Source organism: Panthera uncia (assembly GCF_023721935.1).
Source record: "Panthera uncia isolate 11264 chromosome C1 unlocalized genomic scaffold, Puncia_PCG_1.0 HiC_scaffold_3, whole genome shotgun sequence".
In the NCBI taxonomy this organism is placed as follows: domain Eukaryota; kingdom Metazoa; phylum Chordata; class Mammalia; order Carnivora; family Felidae; genus Panthera; species Panthera uncia.
In genome coordinates this window covers 44,798,473-44,822,834 of record NW_026057584.1, presented here as the reverse complement: position 1 = coordinate 44,822,834, position 24,362 = coordinate 44,798,473, and the positions used below count along the sequence as shown (strand labels likewise).

Genomic DNA, 24,362 nt, shown 5'->3' with positions numbered 1-24,362 from the left:
TTTTGTTGATTGTTTTCTTAGCTGTGCAGAAGCTTTTTATCTTGATGAGGTCCCAATAGCTCATTTTTGCTTTTATTTCCTTTGCCTCCAGAGACATGTCTAGTAAGAAGTTGCTATGGCCAAAATCAAGGAGATTTCTGCCATTTTTATTATGTGTTTTCTTAATTACACCTTAATTATTTCACATATTTTGTTCTCTTTCCCTCCACTAACAGCAAGGACTCTGAAAACAGGAATATATCTTCTTATCTCCTTCATGATACCTGAGACAGAATCTGACTTGTAATAAACACCAAATCAATATCTGTGTGGTGAGATGATCATGTGAATTACTTACCAGTGTGGTCCCTCCCAACCTCTGCCTACTCCCACTACCCCCAACATTCACACATACACACTTCCTTCTAACTGACATCCCTCCTCAAATCAGGGACCAGTGAAATAATACTATACTTATCCTCAGAACAGGGTTATTCTAGCAGAAATGCAGAAAGAACAAATAAAGGATGAAATAAATTCTCAGTTCTTGACGTTAAAAATAAAGTTTTAAAGCCCACAAAGAAACAACAAAAAGTCAGAAAGTCTGCAATATAAAACATAAAATAAATGCTTTAACCAATGAAGGATGAAGAAATTAGCTTTCCCATTCAAGAAGAAACTTCTTTTTTTTTACATTTATTCATTTTTGAGAGACAGAGAGACAAAGTATGAGTGGGGGAGGAGCAGAAAGAGAGGGAGACACAGAACCGGAAGGAGGCTCCAGGCTCTGAGCCATCAGCACAGAGCCCAACATGGGGCTTAAACTCACAAACCATGGGATCATGACCGAAGCCGAAGTCGGACACTTAACCAACTGAGCCACCCAGGCACCCTTCAAGAAGAAACTTGTAAAAAGAATAATAGAGTAAGATGCTTATGTGAGTCTCTTAGAATGGACTCCATCCTCTATTATTCCCACTGCAAGTAAGTGTAAATAGATCTCTAATATATTTAAGTACTGAAAGCTTATTCTGTCTTTCCTATCTATTGATAAAGGAAGAAGCATGCTATCAGACTCCAAATAAGCAGTGGCATGAGAGAACAGAAATGATTTTATGCATAGTTGGAGGACATAAGAAGTTCAAGAAGTATGGAGGGCTTTAAGCTAAATGAGTGAAACATTTTCGCTTTCAAAAAGAGGACAGGCAGAGAGAGAATAAGTCCACTACATGTACTGAAAAATTACTAAATTAAGCTTTCTGCATCTAGATAGACTGGATGTTCAAAAGAAAGCTTAGGTTGAATTACAAAAAAATAAACACAGTTACATTACACTGCCTGAGACATATCATACTCACTATATTTTTTTGACTAAGTGATTAATTTGTTGATTAATGGATTCATAATAAAATAACAAAAGTTTGAGTTCACCTCAAAAGTTGAAGACACAATTTCTAAATTGTCCTAAATCCATTTTAAGAAATCTGTTAAAATAGTCATACAATTTAAATAATAATATAATCTCATGGATTACAAAAAAGAAAAAGCTTCAAGAAAAAAACTTCCTCAGAAAATACAATGCTAATTAATAAAGTTCAATTTCATGCCTATAACTATAACAGTTAGATGAGAAAAAGAAAATAATGTGATCACATAACATAAATATCATTAACAGGATAATAATATATTAGATCATATTTTTAAGGCATTTGTCAGTTTTCTTATACAGGCTAGGATGCATAGAATACAGGCCAAAGAGGGTTGCCTACATGGCTTAGTCAGTTGAGTGTCTGACTCTTGATTTTGGCTTAGATCATGATCTCACAGTCCTAAGAATGAGCCCCATATTAGGCTCTGCGCTGAGCATGGAGCCTGCTTGGGATTCTCTTTCTTATCTTCTGCTCCTCTCATGCTAGCATGCATGTGCTTTCTCAAAAAAAAAAAAAATACAGGCAAATGAGAAGACAATGATTTCAAGACTACAAATCACAAATTTACCATCTTGAGTCTTTTCACAAAGCTATCAATCACCACCAATCACAGAGCTTGGAAAGTAAGAATTTTAACCTATATAGTCTTTAGGTAATCACATAATGAGTTTATAAGGTCACAGGGCTGTTGAAGAAGAGTGTAGAGTGTTATAAATGTTGCAAGCCAACAAAAAGTGTTCAACTTATGCCTTAAATAAAGAGACCACTTTCCCTCTGCCTATAATTTTTCTCCTAATTTTACCAACAGTATTCTGTCAACGCAGTACACTAAAGCCATGATGATGGGAAAATATCGGTCATTTGTTTCCTTCTTACATTCTATGAGTTATTAACCAAGAGCAGAGCTGGATGATTAACTACTTGTCTTAGTGCAAAATGTTCCAGTTGTGTCTTCACTGCCAGAATTTTTTTTTCATTTTTGATTTATAACTTTCCTGGCAAGCATATTATTAACTTTACATCTCTGCAGTTAACTGCCAAATGTGAACAATAAGTTATTCAACATATCAGCTTTCCTATTCTGAGTAAGACTCATTTCTACTTGGTGAGGAAATATCCAGTGGAAAGTGCTAAATAGTAGTAGGAAAATACTCCATGTTTTTAAATTAAGAATCCAAACTCATATCCAGGCCAATAATTAAATGTTATAAGCTTGGTTTAGGTAAATTTTCACTTCAAATATTCTTGAGAATGTTTTCAGTCTCACTCACTGAATAATGTTTAAGTCCCATTTGTAAGTATAAACTTAAAATCACTAAAAAAGGAAAACAAAAATTAAGTTCTTATACCATGTACAATCTTTGAAGGAATATGTATTCCTCCAAAACAGATGGAAGGAAATTATTTCACCTCATTTAACACTGATTTTAAATGGTAGCCCAAAGACCATGCAGAAGCCTCAACTGAGGCAGATGCTTGCTAGAAAATGCTGCCCTCCTGGGGTGCCTGGGTGGCTTAGTAAGTTAAAGCCTCCCACTTCAGCTCAGGTCATGATCTCATAGTTCACAAGTTCGAGTCCCATATCGGGCTCTATGCTGACAGTTCAGAGGCTGGAGCCTGCTTCAGATTCTGTGTCTCCCTCTCTATCAATAAACATTAAAAACATTTTATGCATGTGCACGCGTGCTCTCTCTCTCCCTCTATGAACAAACATTAAAAAAAGAAAAAGAAAAAGAAAATGCCACCCTCCTCAGATTTGCCTCCTATCTCCTTTCCGGTCTAATACAGAATATCTACGACCAAATGTTAGCATAACCTGACCTGAGAATTGCTCTCAATGCTAGTGAGAAAAGGGATTTTTTACCAAAGCTGCTATAAAGTCCTGCTAATGTGAACCTGTAGGAAGCAGGACAGCATGCCTGGAAGTGGCTCTTGAAGATTCTGAGCCAGAAGGGGATATGAATTTAAAGCTGGATCAGAGAAAGTTTGTTGATATGGGGGCACTCTCTGTGGTTCAGGACTTAATGCCCTGGCAACTTCTGATATGCTGCTGGATGGCTGTTGCAAGCCTGGGGAAAATGTGGCTTTCTTTTCAATACATTTAAGATGTTAGAACTGTCCTAGTAGAGTACTGAGGACAGGAAGCAAATGTCCCAGACAAGTGAACATGCTACAATGATTCTATTACATAAGACTTGAGAATCTACCAGCTGAATTTCCCTGGAAGGGGTTGGGGAACATTTCATTAACTATGGTGATAAGGAATGCACTGGAGAGAGAAATGCCACAATTACTGAGAATTTTAGTAATGGCTGTCCTCTGCAAGCTGAAGTTGATGACAGGACATGCTGTTATTAAACATGGCTCCCTAATATCAATGAGGATGATAGGATTCCAGAATAGCAGAGGCAGCTGGCAGCACTTAATTGTCAGAGGAGAGGTACATGTAATAACTATAATTGGCAGCATGGTGAAATGATATCTGGGGCACCCTGACCCACAGAGAACTATCATGATGACTAATAAACCATGGTTCCTACGAGCAAAACAAATAGTAACAAAGGAGTTTCTTGAGATGAGGGATATTTAGAAGACAGATGGATAACTGGATAGGCTGGTAGGAGGTAGGTAGGGAGATAGACAGGCATATAGACACACAGAGAGATAGATGAAAGACAGATTCAAGAGAGATCAAGAATGGATGAACAGAAGGATGATATCAACTTCCCTGATGGAAAATTGCAATCTTTCACCTGCATTCCATACTGAGTCAGTTCTTAGACAAGAACTCATCAATTAAAGGAGAGGTCATATCTCTCTAAGGAAAGACCCTAAAATACCAGAGCAATTGATGGTAGTGGTTCCCTCAGTCCTTCCCCACAGTGACTTAGGGTCATTTATCAACTAACTACATTGAGGAAAGGGGAACCAGGATCTTCTGATGGCTACTGAATTCAGGATCTAAAATCACTCTGATAACAGAGACCACACTACAACACCCCACATCAGGTAAGATAGGAAATCAAGAACAATAATGTATTCTAGGTGGAATGACAGAGTTTAGAGCCAAACTCAAAGACTTATAAATACAGGGATGGTGTTTCCCATTAGGAATCCATTTAATTCACCAGTCTGGTCATAAAAAATCAAATGGACCAAGGCAGATGACAGTATAATCCATAATTTAATTAAATACTAGTCTCAATTTCAACTTTTTTTTGCTAAATGTGGTATTTTTACAGGTCAACGTGGCCTCTAGTATGTGTTATGGAGCTACTGATCTTGTGGATACCCATCAGGAAGGTACTAAAAGAAGTTCTCATACATCTGAAATTAATAACCACTATACACTTATGGTATCACCCAGGGATATGTTGAATCACCTTTCTTCTGTCACTGCATAGTCCTAAGGGACCTTGATCATCTAGACATTCCATAGAACATATCATTGGTGCAATATATGGATAACTTGATAAACAGAACTGGTGAGCAGGAAATGGTAAGCACTCTGAATGTCCTAACAACATACACAAGCTCCTAAAAATGGGCTATGGATACTACAGAGACCTAAGGGCTTGATATATCAGTCAAGTATTTAGAGGTCCAGTGGTCTGGTGCATGCTATAACATCCTTTCCAAGGTAAAGGGCAAGTTATTGCACCTTTCACTTCCTACCACTTAGAAAGAAGTATAGCACTTGGAGGCCTTTGAGAATATTGTTTCAATCCACTTATCAAATGACTTAAAAGAGAGTTCTGTAGTAAATACAGACCAAAGTACAAACCACCCTGCCACTTGGGCCACACATCCCACCAGGCCCCATAGTACTAAACAAATTTATATTTATATACGTAATTAACATTATGTAGAATCTCTGTCAAGACCCAATATGAGAGTCGCAGCACAGACCCCTAAGGTTCTAGGTCAAAGTCATGCTCTCTACAGTAGAGAATTGTATCCTATTTAAAAATCAGCACCTAGCATGCTCTCGGGCTATGGTAGAAACTAAATGTGTGACCACTGGAAAGCAAGTGACCATCAAGCATAGCTGCCCATAATGAACCAGATGCTGTTAGACCTGAGAAAGTTATAAGGTTTAACTGGCCCCAGAAACAATACATTTTTTTAAGTTTATATATTTATTTTGAGAGGGCATGGAGGGGCAGAGAGAGAGACAGAGAGAGGGAGAGACAGAGACAGAGAGAGGGAATCCCAAGCAGGCTCCACGCTGTCAATGCAGAGCCTGACACAGGGCTCAATCTCACAAACTGTGAGATCATGACCTGAGCTGAAACCAAGAGTCAGAAACTTAGCCAACTGAGCTACCCAGGCACCCCAACAACACATTTTTCAAGATCAGTGCCATCCAGGTACCTCCAGCACAGAACCAAGAAAATCTAAAAGACACAAGTAAGCTTCACGATTGGGTTGATCATGTACCAGTAACTCACCATTTTCTTATACCTATGGGCTTATGGGACAGTTTCTTACAACCAGCTGACAGAGAAAAAAAACCCATAACTGATTCATGGATGGTCTACTAGATATGTTGAGGCAAGATGAAAGTAGACTACTGAAGCCCAACTCAAGGGGAGATCTGAAAGACAGCAGTGAGTAGAGATTCTCTGAATGGGCAAAACTTGGAGCAGTGCAGCTGGTCATCCAATTTTTCTGAAAAAAAAATTAAATAACTGGCTGAAGATAAGAATATATATAATCACATAGACAGTGGAAAATGATTTGGCCTGGTGGGTCAGAGGCTAGGAAAGAGCAAGATTAGAAGATCAGAGATAAGAAAGTCTTAGAAAGAAATGTATAGATGAGCCTGTGGGAACAGGCACAAAATTTGAGCATCCTTGAAACACACTAAATGCCCCTGAGAAAGCACCAATTACAGAAAACATACTAAACAACCGGGTAAACATGATGATTTATCCAGTAGCTGTCTGCCAGCTTCTGTACTTAGACACCTTACTACTTGCTCAATGGGCCCAAGAATACAATCATGATGCTGGAAGAGATGGAGTCTATACATGGGCTCAATCCCCAACCAAAGCTCATCTGGGTAGTGCTTCTGCTGAATATATATAGTAATTTTAGCAACAGATATAAAAACTGAGACCTTGTTAAGATCATTCTTCAAGATCAACAATCTTCCTGATGGGAAGTCAATAATATAGGCTCTCCTTGGTGACTCTTTTCACCAAGAAAGGGTAATGACTTGTTCTCACCAAGATTTACAAGTATTTTAGGTATGGACTTTCTTTTCCTACCTGCCCTATCTCAGCCAACATAACTACCCTAAGGCTCACAAAGAATATGACTTAGTAACATGGAATTCCATATAAAATTGCTTTGAACCAGGGAAACCATCCAACAGCAAAGGATGTGCAACAGTGAGCACATAACCATGAGATCAACTGGCCAAAAGAATTGTATTATCCATAAGCTATCAGTTTGGTAGAATGTTAGAATGGGAACTTGAAAGGTATAGCTAAGGTACAAGCCAGGAGGTAACACTCTGTATGTTTGGGACACTCTCTTTCACGATACTACATATACCCGAAACCAAATTACCATTTTTTCTGGATTCAGTAACTACATTTTAGAAGTAGGAGTGGCTCTTAAGGTCATCCCCAGGTAAGTTCTTAAGGAATTTTGTGTTTCTTGTCCCAACAAATCTAGGCTTTTAGGTCTAATGTTCCAGATTCCCAGAAGAAGGATGCTTTTGCCAAGGGACCAATTTATGAGTCTCACTAAAATGAAAGCTACAATTGTCAAAATTGGGATCCTTGTGCTGATAGACAAGTAGGCAGAAAAAAAGATTACCATACCAGTAGGGGTAATTGATCCTTATCATAATGAGGAAGTAAAGATGATGCTAGAAAGTTGGGGAAGGGAGGAATGTATTTGACACTAAGTTGATCCACTGTCATATCTATTAGTATTTATTTCACTGCCCAGTAATAACTGTAAAAAGATAATTAAAGCAACCATGTTATATTATAAGGACATGGTACCCAAAGGTTCAAATTTCTGGCCAAACCACTAGAATAGCAGAGGTTCTAGCCAGAGTGAGAAGAATCTAGAATGGATGGTAGAGGAAGAAATGATAAACATTAATTACAAATTCAGGACAAAGGGCTATAGCTCATCTCATTAAATACCTGCTGTAAATTTTCCTCCAGAAATTGTGACCACTCAAAATATAGAAGAAGCCATTGTACGATGGATTGATCTTTCTGTGTGAACTAAATGAATCTCAGCAGAGGAAGGGATGGACAATAGTGGACACAACTGATGTTTTACCTAGATCTCACTTACTGGTTTTGTGTGTCTATCCTTTAGACTCTGTATGCTCTGTTTCCTTTTGGGTAGATTTAACTAATTCAGAAGATTTCCCTTTGGCTACTGGAGAAGTTTCAACTGCACTCTCAAAGAACAAGAAGTGCCTGGAAATTTACACCCTACTGGAGCAGCCCATAGCCAATGAATAACTGGTGTGGGAATATAAAAGCCCAGCTTCCTTCTCAAGGTGGGACAATTTCTGAAGTCTTATTTGTGCTCCAGCTCTCCCCACAGAATCATGCAAAGGCTAGGACTTTGCCTAAAATCTCATCTTTGCTTAGCTTCATACTTTTCCGTTTTCCATTCTACTAGTCATATTTAGTGAATATTTTCATAGTAAATCCCTGGCTTCTTCTGGGTAACCAAACTTAAGACACAAGGCCTTAGATGGTTTTCCATACAAAGGTCCATGCTGAAAACACTTTGGGGGAAATTAAGCAAACAAAAAAGAAAATAATCAGGAATTTTTTCAAGTGATATGGAAAATAAATGTAACAAAATATCTTGACAAAATGAATAGTTGTCATAAAAATCCTACCAAAAAAGCAAAATATAAAGTATATCTATAAAAATCTAGAAGCAAAATTTTGGTCATATGATTAGGTTTTGGAAAGAAATTAAGGGATTAGAGAGTACGGCACAGGGCTTGTCTTGTTATAGCGAATATGCAGATATTAATAAATTCCATTAATCAAACAGGAGTAAATAAGCATGAGTAGGACTTTTAAGAAAAAGGCAATCACTATAAAAAATAGAATGTATTGGGCGCCTGAGTGGCTCAGTCGGTTAAGCAGCCGACTTCGGCTCAGGTCATGATCTCGCGGTCCGTGAGTTCAAGCCCCGCGTCGGGCTCTGTGCTGACAGCTCAGAGCCTGGAGCCTGTTTCAGATTCTGTGTCTCCCTCTCTCTGACCCTCCCCCATTCATGCTCTGTCTCTCTCTGTCTCAAAAATAAATAAACGTTAAAAAAAATTTAAAAAAAATAGAATGTATTACTTTTAGCATGCAGAAGAAAAAGTGGAAGAAAAAGAAAGAGAAAGAAAATATATGAAAAATATATGGGGCACCTGGGTGGCTCAAACAGTTAAGTGTCAGACTTCAGTTCAGGTCATGACCTCACAGTTCAGGAGTTCGAGCCCCACCTCAGGCTCTGTGCTGACAGCTCAAAGCCTAGAGCCTGCTTCACATTTGGTGTCTCCCTCTCTCTCTGCTCCTTCCCCACTCACGCACTCTCTCTCTCTCTCTCAAAAACAAGTAAACATGTAAAAAAAATTTTCAAAAACATGAAAAATATAAAATAAGGTGAAAGAACTAGTTCTTAATATAACAGTAATTTCAATAAATTTGAAAAAATTAAACTTACTCATAAAGGAAAAGATTCTCAGGTTGGATCACAAAATAAGATCCCACTACATATTGGCTATAAAAGACAGTCTTTTTTTTTTTAATGTTTATTTTTGAGAGAGAGAGAAAAGAGACAGAATGCAAGTGGGGGAGGGGCAGAAAGAGGAAGACACAGAATCGAAGTAGGCTACAGGCTCTGAGCTGTCAGCACAGAGCCCCACGCGGGGTTCAAACTTGCAAATCACCAGATCATGACCTGAGCTAAAGTCTGAAGCTTAACCAACTGAGCCACACAGGCACCCCTGAAAGATAGTCTTAAAAGGCATGGAAAGCTGAAAATAAAACAGAATCCAAAAAAGCTGTGGCAATAATGTTAATATTGGATACATAAGAATTTGAAGTACAAAGATCATAAAGAAAAAGGACATTATATTCTTATTAAAAAAGCAATAAAGAATATACATCCACCAAAAACATGGGATATATATTTTTTTATAAATATTCACTCAAATTATGCCAAGAAACAATAAACACAAGTGCAGGAAGAAGTAGATAAATTCAACAGTTAAAAAGATTGTAATACAACTTTCTCAGAAATTGTAAATCAAACAGATAAAAAAAAGGAGTAGAAATATTGAAAACCCAAACAATACAATTATATATAAAACACATCAAACTCTACATGCGAAAAACAGAGAAAACATTTTATTTTCAAACACCCATAATTGTATGAAAATACAGCATGTGCTGGGCTACAAAGAAAGTCAATAACTCCAAAAGATCAATATCATATAGATTTTCTTTTACTATAATGCAAGAAAATTATGTTAATTTTGCTATTAATTAGTTAATTAAATTATAAGCCATATTGCTTAAAAATAAATTCAGCTCAACAAATTGGAAATAGAGCAACAGAAAATTCACACACAAAAAGAATATAGTAAACAAAAACAGAAGAAAGTTATTTGAAAAGTATTTTAATAATATAAAAATTCTAATAAGACTGATAAGAATAAAAAGGGATCGAACACAAAAAAATACAAAATGAAAAAGGGAAATAATTATAGACGTAAGATTTTCTTAATAATAAAGCAGTTTTTGGACAGCTCTATGCTAATAAGTTTTAAAGCCTAGAGGAAATGCATAATTTCTAAGAGAGTATTAAATACCAAGGCGCATAAAAAGAAATAGAGAACTTAAATAGAATAAATACTAAAAAAATGTTAAGTGGTAATCAAAAAAATGAATAGTCAAAGTCTATAAAATGGCAGCTTTTTCTCCTCCCCCTTAAAACTAACTTTTTTCATACTTTTTTTTTCATTTCCTTTCATCATTTTCTAGGACCTCCAAAAATTTTTTAAATATTATTAGTAATAATAAAATCATTGTCTTCTCACCTATATTAAAAGTAATATATAAGTTTCTCCATTAAGCATAGTATTTGCCAAAGGTGTTTAGTATATAACCTTTATCAAGTCCAGGAAGTTTCTTTCTTCTAGGTTTCTAACAGTTTTTAACCATAAATGTTTTCTGAACTTAATCAAATTTTCTCCATATATAATTAAAGTTATTATATATTTCTTCTCCTTAGTCAATTAGTGTTGTAAATTACTCTTATAGATTTTTCTGATGCTGGTGTCCTCACATTCCTAGAATAAACCCTATTTGATTATGATGTATTTTTTACTCAAGTTATTTATGAATTAATTATGAAGTTTTCCTATATTATTTATTTTTGAAATAATAATTTCAATTATGTGATCACCCATCTAGAAAAATATATAGTATCAACAGCCTCTTGGGAATAATAACAGATTTCAAAATATTATCAAATATAAGATCAACTTCATCTCCATTAGAGCTTCTTTTTTCCCCCCAGTTTTATTGAGATAAAATTGGCATACAGCACTGTACAAGTTCATGATCTGACTTCACAATTTCTCTTCAGTTGTGGGTGGCATTGGGATCTGGCTCAGGAGAACTAGAATTGGTGATCCATTTAGTGTGAGTTTAGTAGACTATATTTGTAGTTCACATCCATTTCTACAATCTACTGTGCTGACCCAACTGTCACTGTGAGAGAAAGGCATACACAGCGTCCTGTATCTCCCAACAGAAAATAGTACATAAAGGTAGAAAAGACCTTAAATGTGCAAACCCAGAAATTCACCTAGGGGAAATTCTTCTAATCATATTTATAAAATTGTAACAGAAGGATCCAGCTCTCCCCAAAGCCTAGACAAAACAGAAGTAATCTATCAGGAATATACTAATAAAGCAACTAATACAGTTATAAAGGCACTAAACATATTCCCGTTTTGGGGATTTTGTGAAATAGTATTTATCAGAATTCCTGGGTTTATAGGACAAACGGATAAACTCACAGTTACTGGTGCAGCTACAGGTATTTGTTCTTACCTATATTTATACAGTCTTTAATCCATGAAAGAAAAAAGTCTGGGGTGCCTGGGTGGCTCAGTCAGTTAACCATCTGACTTTAGCTCAGGTCATAATCTCAGAGTTCATAAGTATGAGCCCCATGTGGTGAGTCCGAGCCCCAGGTGTCAGGGCTCTCTGTTGTCAGTGCAGAGCCTGCTACAGATCCTCTGTCCTCCTCTCTGTCTGCCCCTCCTCCAACTGTGCTCTTGCTCTCTCTCAAAAATAAAAACATTTTTAAAAAGAAAAAAAGAAAGAAAAAAAGAAAAAAACTTTATAGAAGTGTACCCTTGGATTCTTGTGAGTGCTTCATTTATTTTACCTTGTGTAGCACCAACCCCAGAAGTCCCTTCTAATGATAATGATTGAAATGATAAATGTAAAGCACTTATAGCTCACTGCCTTACATATAGTAAGTATTCAGAATATAACAGCCATGATTATTAACATTGCTCTCCAACAAAGTCCTACTTCAACAAGGTCCATTAATGCTGTCTTGTGATGTATATCAATTCTCTTTCGCTTCTATGTACTATTATTATCTATACCAATGGTTCTCAGCAAAGAGCTATTTTGCCCCCCAGGGGCACTGGGCAGCGTATGAAGACATTTTTGGTTGTCACAACTCGGGAGAGATACCAGAGATCTCTGGTAATTAGAAACCAAGGGTTCTGTTTACCAACCAACACCAACCCAGAACAGCCCCTCACAACAAACATTTATCCAACCATAAAAGCCAATAGTGCTAAGGTTGAGAATTCTGGCCTATAGCTCTCTTTCTGCTTAATTACCATCATAGTCCCCAAGTACCAAGCACAGAACTTTATGTATGTGTGTGTGTGTGTGTGTGCCTATTCAATCTGTAAGACAGACTGGAAATTTCTCTAGTGTTACTAAAGGGCCACCCCTCTCTATAGCTTCTCTTTTTGGTAAGCAGACTGAAGATGGGCCACTTCCTTATGCTGTTGCTCCCATCTCCAAGTGCTGGTTACATGCAAATGATCAAGGACCGGGAACTTCAAGCTGTTATCCCAGCTCCTCTAGAGGTTTGCCCATCTTCCTGATTATGTCCTTGTCATAGATTTCCTTAAATCAGGCAAGTCATGCTTTTCCTCTCCCTGGTCCTTCTCACATCCTTAGAATGGGATTGGTCAATCCTTCTACCAGAAACTTTTGTAAGGGATATAAGCGTTGGCACACAATCCCATTTTATTTCATTAGTAAATGTAGTGCATAGAAAAACTACTGTGATAACTCATATACTCAGTAATATACACAGAAATTCTCCCTCACTCCTGCTCTTCAGAGAAAACTGGATAAAACTATATTCCAAAGACATTCTTGAGGTCCTTTTCCTCAGTGCAGACTCAGAAAAACTTGTACAATTCAGAGCCCATGACCACATCTGATACTTTCCTCTTAAAGTGATCAGTGGTCCCAGTTTGCCAGGACAGTCCCAGGTTGGCACTGAAAATCTCATGTTCTGGGAAATACCTCCATCCCAGAAAAACCAGGACAGTTGGTCACTTAATTCCTACTCAAGTGCTTCTTGGCATATACAACAGCCTCATTAAAATAATTTTGTGATAAAGCAAAATTCCATATTGACTTCCATGCTAGATTAAATTTGATTACTTCATTGGAGTATAACTCCAGGACGTTATTTCTCCCAGACATACTTCACTCCCATTCCCATATTGCTGGTGCTGTCACACCACTGCCCTAGGACCACTCCCTATGCTAAGAGGCCACTCTCCACTGGTACAAAATGGACAAGACAGACTCAGTTGCTTCACCCAAAAAGCTTCTTCCTCAGAGCTTAGCTCCAAGACCAGTATCTTATTTAATAGAAATAGCAATTTAAAAACTCTACCTATAATGGTGACCCTTCAATGCTGTCATAGCTGCTAGTAATTCAACCTATTGCTCTGATTTGCCAGTATCAAGTCCTTCAGATATGTTTCAGTCATCTTCACAAAGCAGTAGAATTAGTATTACCCACCAAGACCCTTAAATTACTGAAAATCATCAGCCATCTGTTTTTATGACAGTCTTTACCTGGATAGGACCCACTTCTAAGCAATCTGGATTTTAATGGATTTTAACTTTTAAGTCAAACATCTTCCTTTATGACACAAATTTATTTTCTAATTCATCTATCTTCAAATATCTATTATAAAACCCCCTTTTATCCCTGTTCCAGCTTACATAAACAAATAACAAATATTTGTATTTGTTTTCTATTGTTTCATAGCAACTCCGTGAATTGGATAGCTTAGTTATTGTCCACTTTTATAAATGAGAAAATCTATTAGAGATCAAAAGAAAAAAAGATAAACAAGCTCCTTTTGAGGATATATAATTGTGTTATCTTTGTATTTGCAGTCCAAAAACACATCTTAAATGTACCGTTTTATTCAACAACTCTGAGTTCTTAAGGTATCTCATTTGCAATGAAAACACCCTTACTGAAAACTATCAATCCATGTCAACAGCCTTTGGCCGAGTGGCAACTACAAGTGCTGATATATATCACACGGCACAACATACACCATACAGCATATGTTTAAGAAAATCTTTAGTTTTCTGAGAAAAAATATACTACAATTATTGTGGATTTCATCACCAAAAACACCAATCACATGTAAGCAAATGCCAACATCATTTAGCAGTTAAATTCCTGTTAATATGCTTTCCTGTGTGCATTACCTAACACTGAAATCAACATATTTACTGCAAGAGAATTTTTAACAACCTACTACATAAAATCACCAGTATGATATGTCCAACAAAATTTATTGTGTGGTATTAATTTGGAATAATGCCACAACTTGCTATAATAGTCTTTATACAACAGCATAAATGCTGAAAGGACCTGTATGAGTTTATACCTAAAGGAAAGTCATTAATTCTTTTTTTGCCACAACTGAGACTTTGTTGTCTAATAGATGATGCGATTTCTATGTCCTATCCATTTGTGGGGAGGGCATCATAAATTAGCTCTCCCAGGCACCACAATTAATTGTCTTATTCAGGTGATCACAAAGAAAAAGGAAAGGACTGTTCTTGGAGTTCGAAGTAACTCCTCTTAAAGTTATTCTCTCACTAATGAATAAAAGTCGTTAATCTACTACAACAATCTACTGCAACATTGGAATAGAAAGGATTTTTTCCTTTGTACTATGAGAACATGCCTCTATGTTACAAACAACAAAATAATAACACCAATATTTTATAACACCAAAATAACAATAACACAAATATTTTATTTAGACAACAAACTAAAGTCCAGAATGTAAAATGCAGGTTCAATTAAAAGAAGACAGTTACTCGGGGCGCCTGGATGGCGCAGTCGGTTAAGCGTCCGACTTCAGCCAGGTCACGATCTCGCGGTCCGTGAGTTCGAGCCCCGCGTCAGGCTCTGGGCTGATGGCTCGGAGCCTGGAGCCTGTTTCCGATTCTGTGTCTCCCTCTCTCTCTGCCCCTCCCCCGTTCATGCTCTGTCTCTCTCTGTCCCAAAAATAAATAAAAAACGTTGAAAAAAGACAAAAAAAAATAAAAAAATAAAAAAAATAAAAGAAGACAGTTACTGTAATTTAAGTTAGAACATGTGTCACTAATGCTCAAATATAATATTATAGACATGTTTTGAACTTCCCTAACCTATTTTATCTCTAAAAACTGTCAAATTCTTTTTTTTAAGTTTCTTTATTTTGAAAGAGACAGAGAGAGAGAGAGAGAGAGAGAGAGAGAGAGAGAGAGCGCAGAGCAGGGGCAGAGAGAGGGAGAGAGAGAGAATCCCGAGCAGGCTCCACAGTGTCAGCATGGAACCTGATGCAGAGCTCAAACCCACAAACCATGAGATCGTGACCTGAGCCTAAGTGGACACTTTAACCAATCGAGCCACCCAGACACCACTCTTTGGATCAACATCAATATCCTCTAATGATATATTTGTCTGACACTAATACATCAATGACAACTTTCTTTTAGTTGGGATTTGCTTATTTTTTCCATTCTTTAAATTTTCAAACTTTTTGTAGCCCTTTCCTTTAGATGTATATTTCGTGTAGAGAATATAGCTGATTTTATTTTCATTTTTCAATCTGGTAATCTCCGCCTTTGAACTGGGAGAATTTGGTACATTTGTTTTGGTTGTGATTACTCAAACTTCTTTCTAAAAGCTTTTTAAATATCTGTACGTTCTGATTTTTAAATTGTTTATTAACTGATTACCTAATAACTATGAATTTCATTTGTTATAATAGGAAGATGTTGGCACCAAAAAAGATAGGAACTACCGCTTTATGATAATGTGCCTAAATGAACTCTTGGTCATTTCTAAGAACTATGTATTTCCAAAACAAACTTTCCAAATATGTTTGTGATAGTTCTATGAGCATTACCTAACACTGAAGTCAACAAGTCAACAAAAAACAGGTCAACAGAAGTCAACTGAAGTGAACCAAGTCAATGTTTGATTGATTTGTGTTACTTTTCCACTATTTCTGCTTGCATTATGGGAACTAACGTGTTAATACATAGCTAACCTATACTGTGCACTCAATTATTCCTCATTCATTGATAAAAGACATAAACTTCATGTGTCGATATCCTGTATTAGCTTCACTTATAAATTTACCAGACTAGTAATAATAATAAAAGTTAACACATACAGCACATACTATATGCCAGGCATTGCTCTCTGTATTTTCCATATTTTGGCTCATTTAATTCAGCAAGTCAGTTATCTTGCCATAACAAACATCAAATGACTTCCTATTATTTTTAATTCTTTCCATTATCAGAAATTTTGAATTCTCTTCTCTCTACCTTTAATTGTACTTTCATCTCTCTCCTTCTTTACCCATGGCTGGGTTTTTTTCCCATTTTTAGTAAAGGCGGTGTTATGGATTGAATGTTTGTGCCCCCGCCTTCAACTTTATGTTGAATTCCTAACCCTTAATGTAATGTTATATTGGGTCTTTGGGAGCTGATTAGATCACAAAGGTGAAATCCCCATAAACAAGATTAGTGTCCTTATCATACGGACCCCAGAGAGCTTTCTCTTCCTTCCACCATGTAAAGACACAGCAAGAAAATGGCTGCTTATGAACTAGGAAGTAGGCCCTCAGCAGGCACCAAATCTGCCAGGGCCTTGATCTTAGACTTCCCAGGCTCCAGAACTGTGAAAAATGAATGTCTGTTGTTTTTAAGCCCCTCAGTACATGGTATTTTGTTACAGCAACCCAAACTGATTAAGACAAGCAGTGTGGTAAAGCTGAAAGAGCAATGGAATCTGGAGTAAGAGAAATATATTTTGAATCCCTCTCCTTAAGCCTGTTGATGTCATGGTAGCCCTAAACTAATTCACACCCTACTTCATCTATAGGATACAAACAACATCTCCTTTATACAGTTACTGTAATAATTAAATGAAATAATACATGAAAGTAGAAGACGTTTAATGCGTATTAGTTCTTTCCTCGCCGTCACATTTATAGTTTAAAGCCAACAGAATTATATAAGTCTTACTCTAACAACATAAACTTTTAGTCTGCAATTAAATAAAGCATTTTCAAAAACATCTCTGCCCACTGCTCAGTCTAAAATAAAACACACTTGTGTACAACATACACATACACACTCAATGCACACAATCCATACATACACACGACTGGCACACAAAATGTAGACATAATATACACACACTCACACCCATCACTCATACAACATACACATATAAGACATACAACATAACACATACATAATAAATAGCCTATTTATACAAACACACATACTCACACACACAAATCTATATACCTAAACCATACTTCATTTCCTTCATAGCATTTATTCAGTGACTGGAATTATACAATTGATTGAATTACTTATTAAATACCTGTGTTCAGTACAATGTATGCACTAATGGAAAGGAGAAGCAGTTCAGCTATAGGTCCTTTAAAAAAAACTAACTGTGATGTGGAAATGTATAATTCATTGATTAAAAAAAATGAGCGGTGCCTGGGGAGGCTCAGTCAATTAAGCATAGAACTTCTGCTCAGATCATGATCTCCCAGTTCTTGAGTTCCAGCCCCCCACATTGGGCTGTCTGCTGTCAGTGTGGAGCCCACTTCAGATCCTGTCTCCCTCTCTTTGTCCCTCCCCACTTGGGGGCATGCACATGTGCTATTTCTTTCAAAAATAAATAAACATTAAAAAACATTTTTAATATGAAATTTATTGTCAAATTGGTTTCCATACAACACCCAGTGCTCATCCCAACAGGTGTCCTGCTTAATGCCCATCACCCACTTTCCCCTCCCTCCCACCCCCCATCAACCCTCAGTTTATTCTCAGTTTTTAAGAGTCTCTTATGGGGCACCTGGGTGGCTCAGTCGGTTGAGCGCCCGACTTCGGCTCAGGTCATGATCTCACAGTTTGTGAGTTCAAGCCCCCCGTTGGGCTCTGTGCTGACAGCTCAGAGCCTGGAGCCTGCTTCGGATTCTGTGTCCCCCTCTCTCTCTCTGCCCCTTCCCCACTCATGCTTTGTCTCTGTCTCTCAAAAAATGAATAAACATTAAAAAAAAATTTTTTTAAAAAAAAGAGTCTTTTATGGGTTTGGCTCCCTCCCTAACTTTTTTTTTTCCTTCCCCTCCCCCATGGTCTTCTGTTAAGTTAAAAAACATTTTTTTAAGTGAATACTTACTTTAGGCCTAAAAGCAGAGGGGCAAAAGAGTGAGGAAGAAAAAGCTTCTGTTCTCTTAACACTTATATTCTGATAGGCTTTAATATTTATGTTCTTAGAAAATTCAATTATATATTCACTCTTTAGTTACTTAAACATCAATATTGAATAAAGTTCATTGTCCTTTTAAGGATGGACACAGGATTTCAATAAAAAAGAATAAAATGGAAACAGGTTCCACTATATGCTAGAGTTTGAAGTCACTGGACAAGTTACTTACCCTCTAAGTGCCGAGTTTTTAGAACTATAAATGGAGAATCCTAATCCTACTCCACAGAAATGGTGCAATGGTTAAATTAATTGGTGGAAAACAGGAAAACACCTAGAACAGAGTGAAGTGTTCAGTACACATTCACAAAGACTTACTATAGTTTATAATTTTCTGAGATTGGTAGTACAGGATGGTTATTATGGCACTAATTTTAACCATTAACAGAGTGCTTACTTTCAATTCAGTAAAATGTTTAAAATTGATTCAGGATTAGCTAAAATCCATATATTATAAATAATATACAATTATTTCATGGATATATCTCAAGGTCATGTATGTCCATTTTTTTCAAACTTTTTAAAATACTTTTATCCAGTTTGCATACTATATATAAATAAAACATTGAAAATGGAGAAAAGTCTATCTTGTACTATTTGTTTATACGTATATGAGAAAATTCTGTAATTATTTAAGAAGCTATAAATGGCAGTATCTCTGCAAGTGGATTAGCAGGAGGATTTTTCACTTTTTATTTTAAGGTCTTCTGTATTGTTTAAGGGTTTCACAAAGAGCATGTATCACTCACATCATTAGCAAAACAGTAAATACAGATTTTTTTCCAAAAATAAAATCATTATAAAATGGAATGTATCCCTTTTTTTTACCTCTGATTAAGCATTTTTGCATAAGTGGATATATTTTAAAATCACATTTTAAAGAACATGACATGTTGATTTATTACTTCATTTTATGTTTGCAGACTTCATTATATTTATATAAACAAGGTTTATTTCTTGAATACTTTCATGAACTCACTCCCTCATATTTGATGTTAGGACTATTCCAGAGGGTGAATTTTGCAAGCCAATCAGTTTGTACCAAAGGCAATGACTTCATATTTTGGGAAAGTTGACATGTTTTAAAAAACAGTTTTTCATATGCTACACTTGGCACTAACTTCAGAATGCCCTAGATTGTTCTGGATCATTTCATGGCAAAATTAATTTCTACATTACCTCACTCCCTCCCCAGAGGTAGCCCTTTTTTTCTGCTCAAGCTAAGCAGACATTAATATCTCAGCAGGGAAAATATGACTCTTTCAATTTTCATAATAGCCTTTTCAGTCCCAAGCATTACAGTGTTGCTTACAGTTACTGCTTGATAACTACAAAAGGTTCTTTTCAGTTCAGTCAAACATTTATTGATCTTACTGATTACCAAACTGGGTTAACCTCAAAAGTTACAAAGATACCTAGGTATTCTCTGCTGTCCAAATATCCATCAACTAAGAAAGATATCTGAAAAGAATTTCAGTATGAGCACTGAGGACTAAGACCCACAAAGAATAGGAACCTCTCTCATTTCTACTTTTCAAAACAAGCATGCATTCTTCCATTTAAATTGATATTTTTGTCTTATAAGTTCCTACTGAGTAAAATCCCTTTACACTTTTCTTTGTGCCAGGCTTTCTAGATGGCTACAAATAATCAAACTCAAAGTAATATTTATGAATGACATCAATAAGAAGTGTATGGGAAGAAATATGGCAGGGACATATACTTATGATCTCAGAATCATGTGAAACTAACTTCAATATGAGAAGCTTAAATCCTAAAAGAACACAAAAAGAACACAGCTAATGGGGACGGGGGAGAAAAGATAGGAAAGAGATAAAATAAATAAATAAATAAATAAATAAATATATATATATATATATATATATATATATATATATATATGTATGTATATATATATATATGTATGTATATATATATATATAAAGTTAATCAGTTCTACTATTCCTGTATCCTGTAAGCAAAAGTATCTCCAACTCATGAAATGCATTTAATCCCCCATGTGCCTAAGGCCCTGGCATAGCTTCTAGATGCCCATTTTGAACTTCTTTCTTTTTAAGCAATGGGACGATGTGCTGTTTTTGCTGTGAAAACACACGTGACAGAACTTATCCTTGAAACCAATTTCATTTTTGTTCAAAAAAACACCCTATAAAGGAATGAGAAGCAGCATGCATAAACCCCTATCTGAGAAAACAGTCATGGGAGAAGTATCTGGTAAAAGGACAACTGTGAATTGAGAAAGAATATTTGACTATAAAGTAGAATATGAAAAATGAAATGACACTTGGTATAGTGCATGCGTGACAAGGCACCGAGTAGGGCACAGATTTTGCTAAATATTAAATTAATAAATTATTTTTCACATATATTTTTCTTTCCTAGGACAATCTCACAGTTTAGATTTCTTGAGGGGAAAAGATTCAGATTCCTATGTGCTGACGTTCCTGTGGTCTAATTTTACCCTTTTTTAAAGATCACTCTTAGAAATTGACCATGACCTCAAAATAATCTTTATTGAATTTTAATTTATCATATTTTTTAAATGACTGCTAGAGATCAGTTTTATGGAAAAACTGGAAAGCCACACTTATAGAGCATGTATTTTTTTTAAGTTTATCTACTTTTTTTGAGAGAGTACATGAGCAGGGGAGGGGCAGAGAGAGAATCCCAAGCAGGCTCTGAGCTGTCAATGAAGAGCCCCACATGGAACTCGAACCCATGAACCATGAGATCATGAGCCAAAATCAAGAGTAAGATGCTCAACCAACTGAGCCACCCAGGCACCCCAGAACATGTATTGTTAATGGAAGCATTGCTTAAAAAAATTATCAAAGATCCACTTTTTCCTTAGTATTATATGAAGAGCACCAAATTAAAGGATAGCTGGAGCTTTTAAAGAATTTTTACAAAGAATTTTTGTTGTGCTTAAAAGCATTGCAACTCAAAAATCTTCTAAGATGAATATTTAGTACTCAATACGATATGTATTCTCCAAATTTAAAGTGGGCATTTGGGTTAAGCTATGGGTGAGCTAAGGCTATGAATAAATAAATAAATAAATAAATATAAACATATAAATCACCAATGTATAACAGATTACAAATTGTCCTTTCACACTATTGATTTGTTTAAAAATACCTTCCAAACAAAGGAGAATGAAGCATCTTAATCTTCAATAAAGTTAACAGGAAATATGACTGCTTAGGAGATTTAATTGTCAAATATGTTCTGAACAAAGTGTAAAGAAAATATTATATACCAAGATGTAAGTTTACCCCAAATATTTATAAATATATACATGTGTATTCACCTATATTAAGTACATGAATCGAAAACAATTAAAATGTAAGCTAATAAAAATGGGAAACAGGCATTTAGAAGGCCTGTATTTACTTAAGAACGAGTCTACTTGGGGTGCCTGGGTGGCTCTGTCAGTTAAGCATCTGGCTTCGGCTCAGGTCATGATCTCATGGTTCATGGGTTTGAGCCCTGCGTCGGGTTCTGTACTGACAGCTCAGAGCCTGGAGCCTGCTTCAGATTCTGTGTCTCCTCCTCTCTCTCTGCCCCTCCCCTGCTCATGCTCTGTCTCTCTCTATCTCTCAAGAATAAATAAACTTAAAAAAAAAAAAGAATGAGTCTGCAGAAGTACAAAATGTAATTACTGAGATATTTTAAATGAACATAAGAATTATTGAACTGCTTATTATTTATTTCTACACCAATCTGCTTTACCAGATAGCATTACTTCATAACTATATTTTGCTTAGATAGGTTGAAGACCCCATTTTTATTTACTGAGCAGTAATGTGTAGAGATCATCAATAATTTATTGATTTTATGATTATTTTCTTACCTTCAAAAATGGAATAATGGCTTCTTCTGTCGACTAGTTTGATGTCTGTGTTTTGTTTATGTGTGTTGTACACTGTTTATCAATGTTTAAATCCTTATAGAGAGAATTCTAATTTCTCAAGTTAGTCTGGGTTTTAGGGCAATGGGGAAGTTTGTCCAGTGCAGTATTATCTATTATTACAGTAGACTTACAGATCTGGAATTAGTCTCATAGCTAATTGGTCAAAGATCTTAGTAGGTCCAAAGTAGTTAATAAATATCACAACTTAATAAAAATTATGATATTTGAAAATAATCAGATATCTGGAATTAAGAAGGAGTGACTAAAAAGGAAAAAGTAGTTTTATTCTGCATGACCCTTTCTACTAGCATGTTAACAAAGTTCTAAGATTAGCAGAGATCAGAACAGCAGAAAGAAATCTACTCGTCCTGGGGAAGCTTTCAACTCAGCCCAAACTCCAGCTCAGCTCTCACTCTTCTTGTCTTTCACAGGGAGAATAAAATCTCTGTTCTTTTCTATTTTTCTGGTACGCAGGATGACTTCATGCATCTAGCTTTTCCACAGTGTGTGTAAGCAAAGGCTGCTTTTTATGGCCTTAATAAAATATTATACTTTATTTTGTTCCTTGATTCCCTTTTATTGAATACTTGAATTTTTATACTTATAATCTTTGCATTTTATACTATTGGTTAATACTGGTATTTGATCACCTTCTAAGACTTTCCATTTTAAACTCTAGTTTTCTTTATGTATTTATCCTTTCTAGACTCACTATCAACAATGAAAAACTTATGTAATTATTCCATCACCAAATACATCATATCTTCCATAGTTTACCCAGCATAAGTTCTGAGAAGATGAGGCCTCCAGGCTACTACAGTTGGCTAACTTTTTATCATATTCTTGGTATGTTTTAAAAACAAAATAGAATGTATTTGTGGCATAAATAGCGAAATCTTAACCTGGCCCCAGGTTAAGTGCAATAACCAAGAACAACAAAAACATGGCTGCAACTCCCCTCTTCTGGCACATAGAAGATTTGCTAATCAATTATAGTATTCTTTCCCTCTGCACCCAGAGGGTGCAATCTCAGAATCTTTTTCAAAACAATGCTCCAGGCAACCACTCTATAAATATTGGCACAGGAACATAAGTACATTTGTATTCTCGGGTACAGAAAAGTTATTACAATTTCGAGTTTATGTATCTATGCAATCATGAAAAATCCTAAATTTAGTAGTTGTCAGTTTAATTTTTTTTTTAACGTTTATTTATTTTTGAGACAGAGAGAGACAGAGCATGAACAGGGGAGGGGGCAGAGAGAGAGGGAGACACAGAATCTGAAATGGGCTCCAGGCTCTGAGCTGTCAGCACAGAGCCCGACGCGGGGCTCGAACTCACGGACCGTGAGATCATGACCTGAGCCGAAGTCGGACGCTTAACCGACCAAGCCACCCAGGCGTGCCAGTAGTTGTCAGTTTAAATGGAATAAATATTGGAATAAGTATTCCACCTTTCCTTTGATAATCATTAACACAGGCAAAGCACATACATCCACTTGTAATATGCGAAATAATAAGTGTTCGTCCATGAGTAAGACAAAGGCATTATGTCCACAACTTTACAAGCTATGCAGAGGTCCAATCCCAGTATTAGAGAACAGGTAGAAAAGACTCTAAATTTCTTAAATAAATAGTGATTAATATTATTATTGTGTTAAAATTATGAAATTAATTAATACATACCTCATCAATTAAGTGTATGAATAATTAAATGACTAAAATTTATCTTACAGGGCAAAGTCCAAACACTTTAGCTGCATCTGCCCCTACTTTCTACCATGTGCCAACCAGAACATACGCTACATTCCAACTATGCTGGACTATACTCAAGCACAGTATGGCTTTTCACATCCCCAGACATTGGAAAGTCATTTCTTTTGCCTTCCATGCCCTTCCTTCCTCTGCTTTACAATTCCTACTTGTCAAGACCCAGGGAAAAACTGGCTTTTCTGAAGCCTTCTCTCAACTTGGGCATGTCAATCATTGTCACCCCAATGTTCCTGGAGCACTATGTACAGACTTAGTTGCTCTCACTAGGTCATAATACTATTACTGATCTCCCATAAATGACGAACACGATCCTCAAAGACAAGA

General features: G+C 36.2%; 1 long non-coding RNA gene across 2 annotated transcripts in view; it reads right to left on the bottom strand.

The window, feature by feature from the left end:
* LOC125911479 (uncharacterized) overlaps positions 1 to 24,362 on the bottom strand; it is a 97,382-nt gene that overhangs the window by 23,285 nt on the left and 49,735 nt on the right. For both annotated transcript variants that reach the window (XR_007454331.1, XR_007454333.1), the window contains exon 3: positions 18,505 to 18,606. This is a non-coding gene — a long non-coding RNA (uncharacterized LOC125911479). The remainder of the gene's footprint in view (positions 1 to 18,504; positions 18,607 to 24,362) is intronic.